This window comes from Erpetoichthys calabaricus, chromosome 17 (genome assembly GCF_900747795.2).
Source record: "Erpetoichthys calabaricus chromosome 17, fErpCal1.3, whole genome shotgun sequence".
Lineage (NCBI taxonomy): Eukaryota > Metazoa > Chordata > Cladistia > Polypteriformes > Polypteridae > Erpetoichthys > Erpetoichthys calabaricus.
Genome location: NC_041410.2, coordinates 52248612 through 52268433, shown reverse-complemented (window position 1 = coordinate 52268433; position 19822 = coordinate 52248612).

The window sequence follows — 19822 nt, the reverse complement described above, 5'->3', positions numbered from 1 at the left end:
ATCTCTGGAGAGATCTTAAAATGGCTGTGCACCGACGCTTCCCATCCAACCTGATGGAGCTTGAGAGGTGCTGCAAAGAGGAATGGGCGAAACTGGCCAAGGATAGGTGTGCCAAGCTTGTGGCATCATATTCAAAAAGACTTGAGGCTGTAATTGCTGCCAAAGGTACATAGACAAAGTATTGAGCAAAGGCTGTGAATACTTATGTACATGTGATTTCTCAGTTTTTTTATTTTTAATAAATTTGCAAAAACCTCAAGTAAACTTTTTTCATGTTGTCATTATGGGATGTTGTGTGTAGAATTTTGAGGAAAAAAATGAATTTAATCCATTTTGGAATAAGGCTGTAACATAACAAAATGTGGAAAAAGTGATGCGCTGTGAATACTTTCCGGATGCACTGTATGTGCACTTAAAAAACAGAACATCTGATCCTTCCTTGAGAAACTCTTGCGCACTCCAAATCTTCTCTCTCTCTCTCTCCATCAAGCTCATTTCTGTCAACTTGGCCATCACTTCTACTCTCTGTAACAGAGAGCTTATAGGATGTGGCCATAACAAAGGTTAGAATGATCCCTTTACTCCAAAGGGAAATCTGGTGCTGGACTGGAAGGATGGAAGATTTGCCTGTATTGGAATTGAACAAAAGGGCCACAAGTCCAACCTGGCTAAAGAAAGCAAGTGCACAAGCACAGAGAGACCATACGTAAAAGCCACACATTTTGTTTTGCTAATGATGGAACCTGACTGATCACAAGGCACCCAGCAGGCATAATTCTGCCAGCAACCCAGGACATTGTATGTAAAAACCTTGAAGATGAAAGTAGTACTGCCTGCAGCCAGATGGTGTGGCAAAGGCAGAGAAGGACAAGAAGACATGAACAATGGAAGAAAAGCACCCTTAAAGATCTTTCCATGTGCCAGGACAGGAATAAAACAACACCTGCATCAGCCCATAAGCACACCTGCTTTGATTCAAAGAACTATTGATTTGTAACTAAATCGTTGTTAAAGCCATCTAACATTATTTATTGGTGTTACTGTAACTGAACAGTAATAACATTGTGAGGGGTAAGTTCCAGCGGTTAGAAGTTTCTTCCTAAATCTTGCTAGAGTGCACAGAGCAGCATCTCACACACACAACCCTAACCCTAAACCAGTGTAGACTAGCTGTGCGCAAATTAATGCCACCTTCACAGTGCAGGCATCAGAAAATTAATAACTATGATTGTATCCATCTTCAATATAATTCATAAGTTGTGTTCCTTAAAAGCGTATAAGTTCAACTAAGCTGTCATAATTTTATGTTTTGTTGATACTGTTGTAGCCGCTGGAGTGTAAGGCGAGTTCAGACACGGGTAAAACGCATGCTGAAAGAAATCTCTCCGTCCAAAAGTTTGTTTTAAAATAGTTAGTGAAAATTCAAAGCAAATAATCCACACAAGAATATTCATTGAGTGGTCTCTCTCTCTCTGTCTATTGGGTTATTTGTTGAAGTCTGTACCGTGTTCAGATCACAAAAGAGAAAGTAAAAGTTACATAATATAGGCTTTCAATAATTTATGGGCCTCATAGGTTGCATAGATACCTTCATGTTTCTGGCTTCCCTGCTGGAAGGTAAAATGGAGATCTCTCACATCTTCTGCATCCTTTCAAGAGATCAATGTTGATGACAACTGACCATTCAGTCAATTAACTTTTCCAAAATATCATCTAATAACGTTTTGAAGGTCCCCAAAATACTGCAGCACCTGACCTGCTGCTCTTATTGGACATGGTTTGAAGAAGAGCTGCGGAGGTTTTCATTTTTTTTTGTGTGTTTTGCTGGCAAAAAATCTTCATTTGTGCTAGACCTCATCTTCAGTGATCATTGCTCACTTGGACCACATTCTCCACCAGGTTTGTTTTTTGGATCTGTTTTGTTTGTGTGTGTCCGGCTCGACGTCTGTGTGTTGAAGCACACTTTCTCTCCAGTATTATTTCCTAACCACATCCATTGCTGTTGTGGTGTAGTTTGGAATTCACATAAGTGTTTGTAATTCTGCCTTCTCAAGTACATCACCATAATGGAGAGGCCACCAGACTCCTCCGTTCTTTGACTGGTTTATTGTGTTCATTGTGAATTGTGCCTTTTGTAAATACTGTATACAGCCTCATTTTACTGTTTATTATATCATATTTCTTCCTTTTTATAAACAGCATCTGTAAATGATAAAATAAACTGTCACTTTGCTGTGAAAATTGTTCATGATCAGATGATGAATTTTGCCACCGCTACAAATTTTGTCATGCCAGGTAGGAGGCAGAGTTAATTCATCTCCTGTTTTTCAGTTCCGTTTTTCCATTTGTGTCCTTACAGAAGATGACTTTAGTGAATGGTGCAGATCTCCTCAGTGTAGGCCATCTGGATAGGCAAAGCAGTCGCTTCTCCACATTATGTGAACTTCAGAGTCCCTTGTAGTGTACAGGAAGCCACTGGTCCCTGACTGCCAGTGTATCTCATCACCGAAGAGCATGGATCAGGGAGAAGCCATCAAAGAGACACCTTGAAGATCTTTATCAGTACCTAGAGCAATTGGAATCCCGTGTCTCTGCTTTAGTAGGTACCATCATTACCAGAGACGACCTGCTGCACCACATAATCAAGGTGAATCTGTTATGCTGCTGAGGATTTGTCAACCCAGATGTAGCATACTGAGAAGTCTTTTGCGAGCCTCATACAGTGTGTGGAAGAGAAAATGATGGAGGAAATTCAGAACCAGGTACGTAAAATTTATAATACTCTGTTGCATCTACTAAGTCAGCCAACTCCAACAATGGGGGAACAGGGTGGGGATTTGCAGCTGAGAACAACCCTCTCTCTCTCCATCTGCGCTCTGCAGATGGACTGTCCCAAGCTCAACCTTCAGTGCTTGATGATAGTCGAGTTTATTCATCACACTAGCATGCTTCTGGAGCTGAATGTGGCAAATGGTGAAGACTGGTTGGCTCCTGGTGGTTCATGGAAAGGTGTAACATATGCATCTGGGAGGAATTCCATGCCACCTTTCTAGCTGCCTTCTCTCCATGTCATTATAGCTTCTGGGTAGCAAACAAAGACCATCAGAGTGTCTGGGGGACTTTGTTTTTTAGTTGTGTGCTTTATCTCAGATGAAGACATATTGCAACTTGTCCTTGATCATCATGCGGCTGCTACTTTATGGGAGGTGAACAATGAGGGTAGACTCTCAAATCACGGTTCCCAGAAGCCATGTTCCCCATGGAAAGTACAATCCTGGCCAGAGAGCTGATGTGACCATGGTTCAGTCCTCATTGCCTCGCGTAGTGGTGACCACACTAGTACAGGGTGTCCAAAGCAAGGCAGACATTGACACTAGTAGCACCTTTACCCCTATGCAGAGAAACTTGGAAAAGCTTCAAGTTCCCCATAAGCAGATAAGGCAAGGTGAAACAGTAAAATTCTTATTTGCAAATGAGACATGACACAGCCATGGGCAAGGCTACGTCAGACTTTTGTCCCCAAACTTTACAAAGTGAGTTCAAGTTTCTAACCTGGAAGACTGCCACCTGTTGACGCTCTTGCATTTGGGTATAGTAGATTTCCAACTGCATGGCCAAACCATCTGGGTAGCACCAGTGTGTTATGCCACCACATTCACACATTCAATCCATTGCCGTACAGCTTATCCTAAAAGTCGAGTACTTAAGGAGATGGTCGACCAGAATATGGTTGAAGGGGTGGTCGAGCATTCCTTTTCAGCTTGGGTGGCTCCTGAGTGTTTCTACAAAAGCCAGACAAGAGCTCTCATTTGTATTTGGACTGAACAAGAAGACACACCATGATGCCTATCCCATGCCCCTAGTTAATGATATTCGTCAGCTGTTGTATGGGGAATTAGTGCTTTGCTCCTTGGACCTGAGGTTGGGCTATTATCAGGTGAGGATGGGGAGTGAAAATATAGAGATGAAGGCTTTGGTCATTCCAGATGGATTGTTCTAGTTCAGGTAATGCCCTTTGGACTTGAAAACCCCCAGGGCATCATTTAATCAGAACAATTTAGATGAGAACAGGCCATTCAGCCCAACAAAGATCCCCAGTCCTATCCACTTCTTCTAAAATAACATCAAGTTGAGTTTTGAAAGTCCTTAAAGTCCTACTGTCTACCACACTACTTGGCAATTTATTCCATGCGTCTATGGTTCTTGGTATAAAGATAAACATGCTAATGTTTGTGCAAAATTTGCCCTAAACAATTTTCCAACTGTGTTCTTGATGAACTCATTTTACAGTAAAGTAACAGTCTCGATCCACTGGACTAATTCCCTTCATAATTTTAAACACTTCCTTTTAATCTCCTTTTTTCTTAATCTTTCCTCATAACTCATCCCCTGTAGCCCTGGAATCTACCTAGTTGCTCTATTCTGGACTTTTCCAGACAAGAACAAGTGGAATGGAACAGTTCTCCTCATCCCTTTAACAACTCTAGAAGGATATGGAGAGTCTTCTGGAGGCTTGACATGGTTGATCTAACTGAGAACATGAAGAAGTATAGATTAGTTGAGAGAACAACTTGCCTCTCTCTATTGGGCGATGGTACGCATGTTGACCTCAAGAAGACCAAAGCAATCACATACTACCTGACACCCAAGGAGGTACTCCGCTCCCTGTATTTGGCTAGGTGGTTTCACTGGTTCATCCCACAATTCACTGACATCGTAGCTATACTATTCCAGCTGTTTGGATGTGGTGGTTGTTGTGAAATGACTCATTTCATACTCTGAAGAAGGCTTTAGCATCATCCGTCTCGGCTTAGCTATATTTCAACATTGTCCACTCCCAGACAGAAGGTAGAGAAGATGATTTCTGTATTAGGCACCGAGTACCATTACTCCACAACGGAGGAGTAGTACCTCGCTGCCGTGTGGTCTGTACAGTGAACCCTAGTTTATCACGGTTAATCCGTTCCAGACTCTACCGTGATAAATGAATTTTCGTGAAGTAGGATTCTTTATTTATAAATCGAATATTTTCGCAGTTAGAGTATAGAAAACCTGTTTACGACCTTCTAAATACGTTTTTTAACATTATCACAGCCCTCTAGACATGAAATAACACCCTTTAGTCACCATTACACTCGTATTACCCAATATATTAGACAAAATAAGAGAAAATAAGACATATTAGACGTTACAAATATCATATTATTACTAGGCTCACCCGCCTTTTAAGGCGACCGACTTTTATCCTCAGTTTGTGCGCTCCATGTGTACATCGGGCATGTAAGTGTAGGGAATGAGAACATCAAAGTGCCCATTCATAACATCTCCCGAAAACCTAAGTTTTTTTAATCCCCTCGAATGCCTGTCCAAACTTGGAGTGTAGGACTCCATAATAATATACTTGAAACTCATAGAGGAACAACTCTCCCGCTGCCATTAGCTCAGAAATGGTACCATAAGTTTGAGACTTTGACATTTCAGTGAGATACTGAAGCTCATTTGTATAAGAGATTCCTGACGGCATCATTGTAAATGGCTGAAACCTTGACCAATTACTTAAAACATGTCGTACAATGTCAGCCCAAATCTGTACCGCTAAAGACAGAGTTTCATGCACTACATAAGCTATAGATGAGAATAAGCAAGCACCATCTCCCCTGATATTTACTACGCGGTGAGGCATTTGTACTCCATCAACATTAATTATTTCCAGAGACATCATTTTGTCTATTTTTCCAGCGCATCGCGCACAAAAGCAAGGGAACGATGGGAGCACCAGAACTCTGCTCACATCGCGTCGCTTCGTACCGCAAGTAGTAAGTCTGTGATACGTGGAATACCGCTACGCTTTGTACTCACAGGACGGAAGGACAATCCTGACCGCTTTTATATACAGTAATCCCTCCTCCATCGCGGGGGTTGCGTTCCAGAGCCACCCGCGAAATAAGAAAATCCGCGAAGTAGAAACCATATGTTTATATGGTTATTTTTATATTGTCATGCTTGGGTCACAGATTTGCGCAGAAACACAGGAGGTTGTAGAGAGACAGGAACGTTATTCAAACACTGCAAACAAACATTTGTCTCTTTTTCAAAAGTTTAAACTGTGCTCCATGACAAGACAGAGATGACAGTTCTGTCTCACAATTAAAAGAATGCAAACATATCTTCCTCTTCAAAGGAGTGCAAAGCAAGCAGTCAAAAAAAAAATCAATACGGCTTTTAAGTATGCGAAGCACCGCCGGTACAAAGCTGTTGAAGGCGGCAGCTCACACCCCCTCTGTCAGGAGCAGAGAGAGAGTTTATTTTTCAGTCAAAAATCAATACATGCCCTTTGAGCTTTTAAGTATGCGAAGTAACCGTGCAGCATGTCCTTCAGGAAGCAGCTGCACACAGAAGGTAGCAACGTCCGTATCGTCTAGGTGTGCGAACAGCCCCCCTGCTCACACCCCCCTACGTCAGCGCGAGAGAGAGAGAGAAAGTAAGTTGGGTAGCTTCTCAGCCATCTGCCAATAGCGTCCCTTGTATGAAATCAACTGGGCAAACCAACTGAGGAAGCATGTACCAGAAATTAAAAGACCCATTGTCCGCAGAAATCCGCAAACCAGCAAAAAATCTGCGATATATATTTAAATATGCTTACATATAAAATCCGCGATGGAGTGAAGCCGTGAAAGGCGAAGCGCGATATAGCGAGGGATCACTGTAGTAGATTATTGTACTGTACATTTAATTACACACACACATAGTTCTTACACACAACCACTAACCTATGAAGGCACGACCTCAGTAGGAGAGTCTACAGGTGGTGCAGTATCTTCAGCAGGTGCGTCGTTGTCTTCTTCCGCTGAAGGAGTACTAGGAGCAGGCAGTGGGTGTCTGGGTGCGCGGCTGAAGAACATCTTGATAGGCAGTTGTTGGCGCTGTCTTTTCATATACGTGAGGAGGCTTTTGTAGGGTATTTCCATCTTTGATTGTATCCAAGAGTTTCACCTTCTCCTGGATGGTAAGCATCTTCCTCCGGCACTTAGTTTTATTGTCAGAAGGCTTAGAAAAAGCAGCACGTTTAGGAGCCATCAGGGGGCTTCTCAGAAAGCGTATGTATAGTGACGTAAGCGTGTATGAAAAAAAATCGTGATAGAGTGAAGCCGCGAAAGTCGAAGCGTGATATAGCGAGGGATCACTGTAGAGAAGTAGCACCATTTTTTGTGGGGATCCAAGGTTAAAATCCACATGGACCACAGGACTCTGACCTGGGCTTCTCAGTTCACCAGGTGGGTGCTGTGCTTGCATCAATAATAGTTCAAGATGGTGTTGCCAAAGAGCTGTGCGAATGTTGTGCTTAATGCACTCTCAGAAGTGAATGGTCTAGTATAAGTGGTGGCAACTTCTGACCCTTGGCTGGAACTCCCCCTTAAAAAGCAGGACATTGTACAAGTCCATTTGGCCAGTTCTGTATGCATGGGTTTAAGGAAACATTCAAGGGAGATGGCTGGCTGCATAAAAGTACATTTCAAGGTATATTGATGTATGCCGATAAAGGAGCAAGGCTACCATTCTTGGGAGTGTCCCTCAACCCATATGTGCACCACTTCATGCACTGGCGGCCATCTTTGCTGGAATATCAACCAATTCTAAATCCTGGAGGTGGATGACTGCCTGATTTGTCATAACCATAAAATGAACCGCTCTTCGTCGTTTTCTCTGAGCATGCTGTAACGGACTGCTGCTCCCTCCAAGGCACTTTGCAGAGGAGTAATTCAGAGATACAATGAACGGCTTTTCTCCTGCCTGATTACTGATTTGTCCTGTTAGAGGAGAAGTTGCGTTCTTTAATTAAGATGTTGATTTCTACCACAGCCGACCGCACAGGAGTGTTCACCTGCTCAGCCTGCTGCTGAACTACAGCTAGCTAATGTCACTCAGTAAGTTACTGGACTTCTTGTTCTTGAAATGCTGCAAGTCAACTCCTTTTTTTGTACAAAAAGTTGTCACAATCAGGAACAAGTAAAGTATCCTGTCATCATCCATACCACATAACAACCCTGACTATTCATCTACTGGGCCTTCATTTGGGACCTCCTTAAACTACCTGTTGGTCTGGTGCTGACCTACTCGGGCTCTTCGGCTCCCCTTTAGTCTTTGAAAATGTGGGACATTTTGTTGGTCTTTAGATCTTTTTGGTTTTGTTTTTTTTTTGCCATTTGCCTTTATTTCTGGTTTTGATCTTTGGATTTCAGATTTTGATTCATGTTTTATTGATTACATTTGGATTTCAGTTCCATTTCAATATATTTGTGCTTGTTGAACTTTGTGTCATTTAAGAATTTTGAATCCTTTGGATTTTCATCTTTTGCATTTTCATTATTTATTTAGTAAATTTAATAATTGTTTTGTTTCTTTGTGTCTGGAGTTTTGAACCATTCCCCTCTCTCTCTCTTAACTACTAGTTGTGGGCCTTTCCTGGGAGTTAGGCCTAGGGCCTCGTGTTTGTAGTTGTGAGCCCTAAATTCACAACAAGGGGGTATACAAAGACACCAATGACAGAAAATGGGGCCGCCGTCCAATTCAGTTTTATTGCTTATGTGTCAAAGACAAGTAATAGAATAAGTGTAAAAATATTTGATCTCGCTTGCCCTACGTGTACCTTCAGTGTTCGCTCTTCTTGCGCCATTCTTCATATCCTTGTGTCTCTGCATCTGTTGCCCAGCACTTCCTCTCTCAATTGCATTCCCATAAAGTCTGCTTCTCAGACTCTGTCATTTTGAGATGTGGTGCTCGCCTCCTTTCCGGTTTTTGACTACCACAGTGGTAGGCAGGCTGTGATTTACCCCCATGAAGACATCATCTGTGTTCTTGGCGACTTTGGTGATTTGGGCTACGCCTCATATGTCACTCAGTAAGTTACCTGATTTCTTGTTATTGAAAGGCTCAACTTCTTTTTCTTGTACAAAAAATGGTCACAATGAGGAACAGAACTTTGCACTCCCTAACGTTACCAGGTCATCATCCCTACCACTGGGCCACCAAAGCCAAACTGACCAATCAGATTGCTTGGAGGGAGCAGACTCACAAACTTGTGCACACTACTCAACCCCATCCACAGTAGCTTTTTATTATTTTTATAAACTTTATTAATCCTTGAGGGGAAACTGTCTTTTAAGCATGAACTTTGGAGGTCAGAGCGCAGGGTCAGCCATTGTCCAGTGCCTCTGGAGCAATTTTCAGGTTAAGGACCTTGTGATATAGCAGATGGATGAATTCACTTTCTATAGATTATTTTATATTCACATATCCAAGGATAGAAAAGCAAAGCTAGCATTTCTGTTTTAAATATAATAATTAGTTTGACAATTGGGCGGATCTTATTAATAGTAGATTGTGGCATGTGATATAATTGAATAATCACAAGGCCAGTACTTTAGTTGGTCATCTACAGTGAATGGTTTATTTGGACTTTAGAAATGTATTGTTACAGCATAAGAGTTCACATTAAAAATATGGAATGGATAAATATGTGTACAAATCTTTTGTCATGCAAAAAATGAATGACTTTCAAGAGGACGGAATACTTTTGCTTGCCACTGTATGTGTGGGTATGTTTGCACTCCTCTAATACACACACTGCTCGTTTCGTTGCGTTACTGTAGTCTGGGGGTTATTTTCTCTTTCCTGGTCTACAAAAGTCACCAGAAAAGGGGATCAAATTAGGGCTAAGGTTCTCTCCATTTCTGAACCTACTGTGTTAAACTCTTACTACTGCTAACAGGTTCTTGTGTGTGCCGTGGTCCTCTCATTGTAAGTTGAGGAATTCGCTACTGGGTGAAATGAGCAGACAGATGACCAGGGCCTGTCGTGGCGAAAGCTCAGAGCAAAAGACGCACCAAAAGGTTTTCACCTGAAATGAAGGCTATTAGGATTCATAGGACAGGCAAACAGAGTTTATAGAAGTAAAACAATAACACGGACTCAACCCAATTCGGCCAAACCGGACTGAGCCCCGAAACAATTCAACAATCAAAGTTTATATAACCATTTCTTATCATTGTGACCTCGCTCAAATTAGCTCATTCGCTGTTCCCGTCCGACTCCTCTGCAGCCGGCCACCGGTATTTTTACTGTCTGTTGTTCATTTTTATTTTCTGTTTTGCTTATTTTGATGGGCCTCGGCCGGGCAGATGTTCCTTCTTCCATTTTTGGGCTTTCTCTTATCATTTCCCCTTCCTTGGCTTTCAAGTTAGTTTACTTGGTGGCCAAAACTACGCTTTAATTAAAAAGAAATCTGGTATGTGCCTTTATTTAACCATTTGCTTGGCAAGCCTGACTTGCATTAATTTCTACACTAAGATTAATGCTTATTTATTTATGCTAACACATGAATATTCTAATTTTATTTTCCATATATTACATCATCTTGACCTCATTTGTAACAATGCCATTGCTGTCCATTCTGTCTCCCTACTCCAGCTGTCTTCTCGCGTGCCTACCATGACCATTTTTCTGTATTTTGTCACTGGTATCTTTCCTCACTTCCTGGCCTTCAAACAGCTGGTGTTCTTATTCCCCCGTCTGTTGTCCTCGGGTAGTTTCTGTACGTCATTCTCTTTCTTTTCTATCTTTCTAAGTTTCCCAATATTGGTTATTTTTTCTTCAAGCTTAACTAAAAAATGCAATATGACTAATGTCTTTATTTAACTATTTGCTTGACACATCTAATTTATGCTAAATCTAATGCATCAGAAGCTGTTAATTACTTTTATGTCTATTTATGCTAATACATCAATTTTTATTTTCTGTAGGCCCTGACCAATTTCTCAATCAGAAGCTGATTTGCTGTTGTTAACTAAATCAGTTTATTTAATTCCAAGGCTTGTTGTCGTTCTCATTTTATTACAGCAAACATTTCCAAAACTATTGATTTTTCTTTTTTCTGAAATGTTTTAGCGATGTGAGCAGATCACAATTATCGAGACTGTCCCCATTCTTTATCTTCCTATTGTATCGTTGTTCTGTGGAATAACAAACGGTACTTGAACTTCTCAGTTGTGTTGTGTTGGTGGACAAATGAAAACAGGACATGCCTACATTCCTGTGTTAGCCCTGACTTACACCCCTCAATAGCTCGGCGTCAAAGCCTTAGCGGGGCCAGGACTTGGCTACCTCGGCATTCTCAATTCTAACAGAAGGAACATTTGAACAAACATGTGAGGGCCACACGCCAACCAGGCCTGGTCGCTGCCTTTGAAAGAGCTAAACAAATACGAATCACTTGAACAGACATGAACAAGGCAAGCTGCAGTGAGGAAATATTCAGACTTTAATCAAAACTTGTGTTTATTGGCCGAGAAACCAGGCATTGATTTGAATAATCTCTAAACTCCCATTCCTAGGTAAAATTCTGGAAAAGGCAGTCGAATCCCAGCCAACTGCTTTTCTTAATAAACGTCAAATTTTAGATGCTTTTCAGTCTGGCTTTAGGAAACCACATTCTACAGAAATGGCGCTTCTTAAGGTGGCTAATGACCTGATGGCTGCTGATGGGGGGGGGGTGTTTGGTCCTTCTACGTTTGGATCTTAGAGCAGCACTCGATACTGCAGACCATACGCTTCTAATTGAGCGGTTAAATCATTGTGTGGGTATCTCTGGGACTGCCTTTGTAGCACTGCCACATAATCTATTGTCTGTTTACCTTTTGTCTCTGTCATCCTCGGTGTAATCCCAGTTGCTGCCTAAGCCCCCCATAATAAGGTGAGGTTGAGGTTGGGAGCAGGCGCTGATGTACCCACCACATGATGAACCACCCAGATTGAGATGTGAGTGCAGTTGTGCAACGGGTGACACCTCAAAAATAAAACGAACACTTTGAGACAAACGGCTCTAAGGAGGACCCTGTGAAGGGTCTGCTGCTGAAACTCTGGGGGAGTTTGGGGCCAGTTGACATGGAAAGAGGACACTAATGTACAGTTGAAAAAGGCAGCAAGAGAAGCAGAACTTCTGTCAAGCTGCAAGCATTGTGTATCCATGGCCAGAGAGAAGACTGTCTCACTCAAGGATCTGAATCCATTCCCACTTTTGGAGGAGACCACCTCAAAGACTTCACCACCTGACACACTCTGGGATAGAAGCGAACAGGACAGTCATGAGGGAGTAACTTGGGTGAGCTGAAAGAAATCTTTGCTCGTCTGGGATAGCACAATTTGGGGTTAATAAGAGAAAAAAAGGACTACCATTATCAGAAGTGTCTGCACTGCTTGGACTTTGTGGATTGTTGGTCCGGTCAGGTGCGGTTGGGGAACATTCACTGGTAAAGCGCGTTGACGCACCCACCACGCAACGAAACAGCTCAGGATCCCGGTTGGCAACCCCCCCGGCAGACACGCGGTCCAGTCCCACCCTCCAGAAATGACCTTCTATCTGCCGCAGCCAGGTGTTATGTGGGTGACCCCTTGGCCTGGTCCAGCCACTCGGGTCACCAACAATGAGGATTTTACGAGCTAGATCATCCTCTGAGAATCTCGGCACATGGCCGTAGTGCCGTAACTGACGCTCCCTCACAGTTCAGGTAATGTGCCTCATTCGGGACTCCATGAGCAACCGCTCATTCGACACAAAGTCAAACCAATGGTACCCAAGGATTCTCCAAAGATACACAGTGCCAAAGGAGTCCAGTCTTCATCTCACGTCACTGGATGGTGTCCTTGTCTCACAACCATATAGCAGGACATGAAGCACCAGGATGCTAAAGACTTGGACTGTCGTCCTTTTGCAAAGATATCAGAAACACCAGACACCCCATTCCAGCGACCTCATGACCCCCCATGCTCTCCCAATCCGTCTGCTGCCTTCATAGGAAGAGTCACCAGAAACATGAATGTCACTGCCAAGGTCAAAGGTTTTTTTTCCTTCTTCTTTTGTGTTATTTGCATTCTGTATATGTTGGGTGTGGGTGCGTTTTTTGGATCTGGTCGCTGCCACTTATGTTTGTGTAGTTTTATAAAATTAAGTTATTTCTGCCTTGTCTGTTTCCCTCTGTCATTTAGTTGATATTTAGTAAATTATATATATTTATTTACATCTATCAATATCACAGAACGGGGTCCAAGGGCGGTTTAAAGTTCACCTGCTATCTGCCTCAAGTACACCAGCAAAAGTGTGGCGACATATAGTGTTATCATCCAGGAAATGGTGAAGGGTTATACGTTTACTGTTTGTCAAAAAACATTTCTCAGTTGGCGTGGGTGAGCACATCAGCCCCAGCAGCTTCAGCATGGCTTCCTGCCATCTTAGACCTGAGTTCCTGTGCAGACGTACAAAACATGTGCTTCCAAGTGATGGAAAGCTCTCTTGTGGATTGACCGCTGTATCCCTCTCAGTCCAGGCTCTCACTACTCCACAGGAGCCACACTGACTGGACTGTTGAGATGTGTAGTGGTATTTGTGCTGGGAGAAGTGGAACCAATACACGTGGGTCACCGGGGCCCCCCTCTGGAGCCAGGCCGACTTGAAGCCTGTACATTGGGGTTTACCCCGGTAGACGAGAGGGTAGCCTCCCTCCGCCTTCGGGTGGGAGGACGGGTCCTGACTGTTGTTTGTGCGTATGCACCGAACAGCAGTTCGGAGTACCCACCCTTTTTGGAGTCCCTGGAGGGGGTGCTAGAGAGCATACCTTCTGGGGACTCCCTCGTACTGCTGGGACACTTCAATGCTCACGTGGGCAATGACAGTGAGACCTGGAAGGGCGTGATTGGGAGGAATGGCCCCCCCGATCTGAACCCGAGTGGTGTTTTGTTATAGGACTTCTGTGCTCGTCACGGATTGTCCATAACGAACACCATGTTCAAGCATAGGGGTGTTCATATGTGCACTTGGCACCAGGACACCCTAGGCCTCAGTTCGATGATCAACTTTGTGGTCGTGTCGTCGGACCTGCGGCCACATGTCTTGGACACTCGGGTGAAGAGAGGGGCGGAGCTGTCAACTGATCACCACCTGGTGGTGAGTTGGCTTCGATGGTGGGGGAGGATGCCAGTCAGGCCTGGTAGGCCCAAACGTGTTGTGAGGGTCTGCTGGGAACGTCTGGCAGAGCCCCCTGTCAGAAGTAGCTTCAACTCCCACCTCCGGCAGAACTTCGACCAGATCCCGAGGGAGGTGGGGAACATTGAGTCCGAATGGGCCATGTTCTGTGCCTCTATTGTTGAGGCGGCTGACCGGAGCTGTAGCCGTAAGGTGGTCGGTGCCTGTCGTGGCGGCAATCCCCGAACCCGTAGGTGGACAACGGCGGTGAAGGATGCCGTCAAGCTGAAGAAAGAGTCCTACCGGTCCCTTTTGTCCTGTGGGACTCTGGAGGCAGCTAATAGGTACCGGCAGGCCAAGCAGAATGCGGCTTTGGTGGTTGCTGAGGCAAAAACTCGGGCATGGGAGGAGTTTGGGGAGGCCATGGAGAACGACTTTCGGACGGCTTCGAGGAGATTCTGGTCCACCGTCCGGCGTCTCAGGAGGGGGAAGCAGTGCAGTGTCAACACTGTATATGGTGGAGATGGTGCGCTGCTGACCTCGACTCGGGACGGTGTGGGGAGTACTTCGAAGACCTCCTCAATCCCAATAACATGTCTTCCAATGAGGAAGCAGAGCCTGGGGACTCGGAGGTGGGCTCCCCCATCTCTGGGACTGAGGTCACCGAGGTGATCAAAAAACTCCTTGGTGGCAGGGCCCCGGGGGTGGATGAGATATGCCCGGAGTTCCTCAAGGCTCTGGATGTTGTAGGGCTGTCTTGGTTGATACGCCTCTACAACATCGCATGGACATCAGGGACAGTGCCTCTGGATTGGCAGACCGGGGTGGTGGTCCCCCTCTTTAAGAAGGGGGGCCGGAGGGTGTGTTCCAACTACAGAGGGATCACACTCCTCAGCCTCCCTGGAAAAGTCTATTCTGGGGTCCTGGAGAGGAGGGTCCATCGGATAGTTGAACCTCAGATTCAGGAGGAACAGTGTGGTTTTCGTCCTGGTCGCGGAACAGTGGACCAGCTCTACACCCTTAGCAGAGTCCTGGAGGGTGCATGGGAGTTCACCCAACCAGTCTACATGTGTTTTGTGGACTTGGAAAAGGCGTTCGACCGTATTCCTCGGAGAATCCTGTGGGGGGTGCTCCGAGAGTATGGGGTACCGGACCCCCTGATAAGAGCTGTTCGGTCCCTGTACAACCGGTGTCGGAGCCTGGTCCGCATTGCCGGCCGTAAGTCGAACCCGTTTCCAGTGAGAGTTGGACTCCGCCAGGGCTGCCCTTTGTCACCGATTCTGTTCATAACTTTTATGGACAGAATTTCTAGGCGCAGCCAGGGTGTTGAGGGGGTCTGGTTTGGTGGGCTCAGGATTGGGTCACTGCTTTTTGCAGATGATGTTGTCCTGCTGTTTGCTTCATCAGGCCGTGATCTTCAGCTCTCTCTAGATCGGTTCGCAGCTGAGTGTGAAGCGGCTGGGATGGGAATCAGCACCTCCAAATCCGAGACCATGGTCCTCAGCCGGAGAAGGGTGGAGTGCCCTCTCAGGGTTGGTAGCGAGATCCTGCCTCAAGTGGAGGAGTTCAAGTATCTCGGGGTCTTGTTCACGAGTGAGGGAAGAATGGAGTGTGAGATCGACAGGCGGATCGGTGCGGCGTCCGCAGTGATGCGGGCTCTCCATCGGTCTGTCGTGGTGAAAAAGGAGCTGAGCCGTAAGGCAAAGCTCTCAATTTACCAGTCGATCTATGTTCCTACCCTCACCTATGGTCATGAGCTATGGGTAGTGACCGAAAGAACAAGATCGCGAATACAAGCGGCTGAAATGAGTTTCCTCCGCTGAGTGTCTGGGCTCTCCCTTAAAGATAGGGTGAGAAGCTCAGTCATCCAGGAGGGGCTCAGAGTAGAGCCGCTGCTCCTCCGCATCGAGAGGAGTCAGATGAGGTGGCTCGGGCATCTGATCAGGATGCCTCCCTGGTGAGGTGTTCTGGGCACGTCCAACCGGGAGGAGGCCCCGGGGAAGACCCAGGACACGCTGGAGGGACAATGTCTCCCGGCTGGCCTGGGAACGCCTCGGGATTCTCCCGGAAGAGCTAGAAGAAGTGGCCGGGGAGAGGGAAGTCTGGGCATCTCTGCTCAAGCTGCTGCCCCCGCGACCCGACCTCGGATAAGCGGAAGAGGATGGATGGATGGATAAATTAAAAAATGCTTGCTTCAGCATACAGTGGTAAATTAAAATACACCGATTGTGAGGAAAGAACTTTGACTTGAAAAACACCCAAAAAAGTACCATAGGCCAAAAACACAAAAACACACACCACCACTGGCAATTTCTAGTTCCATCTTGCTCTCTGCAGCAACTTTATTTGGGTGGGCTTCTACCATCATCTTCTGTGTAAGGATGAAAGTCACGGAGCCCTGGCAGAGATGCTGTGCTGCTCCCTGAAATGAATCCAACAAAGTGATCAGTGCAGGGCTGAACAGAGACAAGTAAGAAAAGAACACACAACAGAGAGAGATTTTGGTCTACAAGTCATTGGAGAATGTGATCACCCGCCCAAGGGATGGGATGTCCCATTTCTACAGCGTACTCACCTCTGTGCTGTAATGCAGATCTGTGGAATGTAAATCCAGACCCCCAGAGGTGCAGCTGTTTGAGGTTCATCACTGGTTGGCTGGGTGTGGGGGACACACAGCCCAATCCTGTCCCGTACATTCTTGACTAGGGAGAACATTGGTGAATGTGCTGGCCATGAGAAACTCGACAAACAGCATCAAGAGCGGGTTGAGTCATTTCTGTTCTTCCAGGAAGACATCTGCCATTTTCATGCAGGAACAAGATGAAGACCAACTGGATGATGGCCCTGACACAGGTAGTGCTGGTCAATGTCAAACTCACAAAACAACACAGTAGAATGAGCACAGTAGCTGATAGCACCCCACGCCATGATGCATGGAGCTGCTCACCTGTTCTGTGTCAGATGCATCCATGGCCATCATGTATTCCCAGGCAGATTCTGCTTTCATCACTAAAGGTTCCTCCCTCCAATCAGCCTGTCTGAGGCAGCACAGAATTGTCTCATCGTGTATTTACAGTAAAACTATTCGGTTTAGTGCTGTTGCAAAGTGCAATTGAGCTGCGTAGTAGCAGCAGATTGAGACAACAAAACTTCAAGATGCACAGTGCAGTGGCAGTTAGTCTTAGAGTAGCGCACACATCGATGATCTCACAGACGTAGAACAGTGGAGAACGTTATAAAATGAATACCTACACAGATCATACAGACTGTGACGGCCATGAAATAGCGTGGAAGTGCAAATACGTAAACTGGAACCTCTATAACTGATACAAATCCTAACACACATCAGCAAACCTGCAACTGTCCCAATTTGTAGCGCAGTAGTGAATCAGTCTGCCTTACTTCTGAGTGATAGAACAACGAATACTGACCAATTCAAACCGTCGTGCTGCCCAGGGATAAAACAAGGATTGGCTTCTACATTTTAAGCTCTTATTTATTCTTAACTATTGGCACTGCGGTTAGTAAAGTGCACGTCGAGTTTCTTCCATGCTGCATTACTCCAAAGTACAGTGGAAGTGTCTCTGCGTGGTCTTCCAAGGCAGATGTTCAGTCTTCCTTAACATGAATCTCACAGACACCGTGCAAGTGTGTATTTCACGTGGCCATTAGGCATTCTTTGTGAATATTGTCTACCATGTGGTGAGATATTATATGCCCCTCGAGATTCATAAATTGTGAGTTTGCAGTTGTTTTTTTTTTTTTTTTTTTTTTGCAAATGGGTCATGAACAACTAAACAGGAGTTTTTGGAGCTTGGCAAAAGGTCACAGAAACTCAAACAACGTATAAGACAAAAATATACAAAACAATTTTTGTATCACATAAAATATGTAAATAGTGTTAATGTAATATTTGTTAGATGAAATGTATACTATACAGTACCTTTAATATTAAAAGTTAATTTGGTAAGAATTGTACAACTACCTACCAGCTACCTTCCACCTTGACTGCTCCCTTAGTTATTCAGCAGATCTCCTCCCAGCTGGCTCTCACTCTCACTCTCGCTCTCGCTCTCGTCATCTTTCTCAGCTCTTGCCATTCTCCAGCTCACACTCACTTCCCAATTTTTGCTTTTTTTTCTTCTTATCTGTGTGACAAGCCCCTTGCATGTGCATGTTGGTGCTAGTTAACCAGCAGATTAAGATACCACTGCCCACCACAGCTAGGGGGGACCCCAGAGTATTATTTGTGAATGTGAAGGGGTGACCTGTACCTTTTGCTGATGCTTGGATTTTTTATCGTTATTAGAATACGCTGGACACGTAACAGATGAAGAGTATCAAAATCATCAAGGACTAGAGAATTTGCAGTTGAAATAGCAGTTGCCATCAAGTTATCATGCTCTACATATTTATGTTTGTTTGCTTTAATTCTATATTTAATTGTTTAATGAAAAAAACGTACATTCTGGAGGTCCCTGTAAACCTAGAAACACAGCTACTGTACTGTAGTGAAGGGTATTGATAAGGGAATTTCAAGGCCTTTTATAGGCCCCACATGTGTAATACTCCTGCAGTCTGCCTCGCAGTGGCACTGCTTTTGATATCATTTAATGAAGTGTCTGTTTTATGTGGCTGACTTTTTTTTTTTTTTCTTTTCAGTGCTCTGTCCCATGAAACCATTCAGGAATGCATAGCGGCCAGTCACCAATTACCAGTGTGCCATTGTTACCAAACAATCAGACGCTCGGCTGACTGCACAGGCCACAACAGAACTGGCTGGGGATTAATCTCATTAGTTAATCCATTTTTAGAGTTCACTATCTCCAGAACAGGCACACAAGGAACTGAACCTGACCCCAACAGCTTTGTGTGTGTGTGTGTGTGTGTATACTATCCATCCATCCATCCATCCATTATCCAACCCGCTGAATCCGAACACAGGGTCACGGGGGTCTGCCGGAGCCAATCCCAGCCAACACAGGGCACAAGGCAGGAAACAATCCTGGGCAGGGTGCCAACCCACCGCAGATGTGTGTGTGTATATATATATATATATATATATATATATATATATATATATATATATATATACACACACACACACACACACACATACTGTACATGTGTGGTAGAATTACTGCTCAGCAAGACCCAAAACCAGCACTTGGTCATGGTGGGCCGACTCACATTATACGATTATTCAAGTATGCAGATCAGTGAGGTGTGGGAGAATTTTAAATTACACAGTGAATGTGCAAACTCCACACAGACTGTGAGTAGACCTGGGCTTGAACCAAAGTCCCTGAAGCTGTAAGGCAGAAGCACCAGGCAGTGCACCACTTTGCCATCTACACATTGATCAAGTGATCCATATGTTCTGCTCCAGGATGTGACAATAATGTCTGAGCTCTTACATCTCATCAGTAGAATACGTAAAGTGTAAAGCAGTCAGTGCAAGGCAGCTACAGTGTGGTGATTAAATAAATAAAAGAACAGCTTTAATGGTGTAACTGGACACAGTAGACTGATGAAGGACAGCAAACAGGGATAGCCGAAGGCAAAAAAAAATCAGTAAAAGGGAGATCAGGAGCAGTTCCAGTGCTCTTTCAAGTGAACTGAGAAAGAACTCATGTGTAAGTGTCATTTCAATGAAGCAGACGACCAGAACTTCCCTGTTGGGGCCATTAGTACAGCTAGTAGCAAAACAACAAACACATAACTAAACAGCCAAGCTACACGCTCTGCGACAAAGTCGGCAGTGACCAGCATTCACAAAACACAACTCCACTTTGACACGCCGCTCTG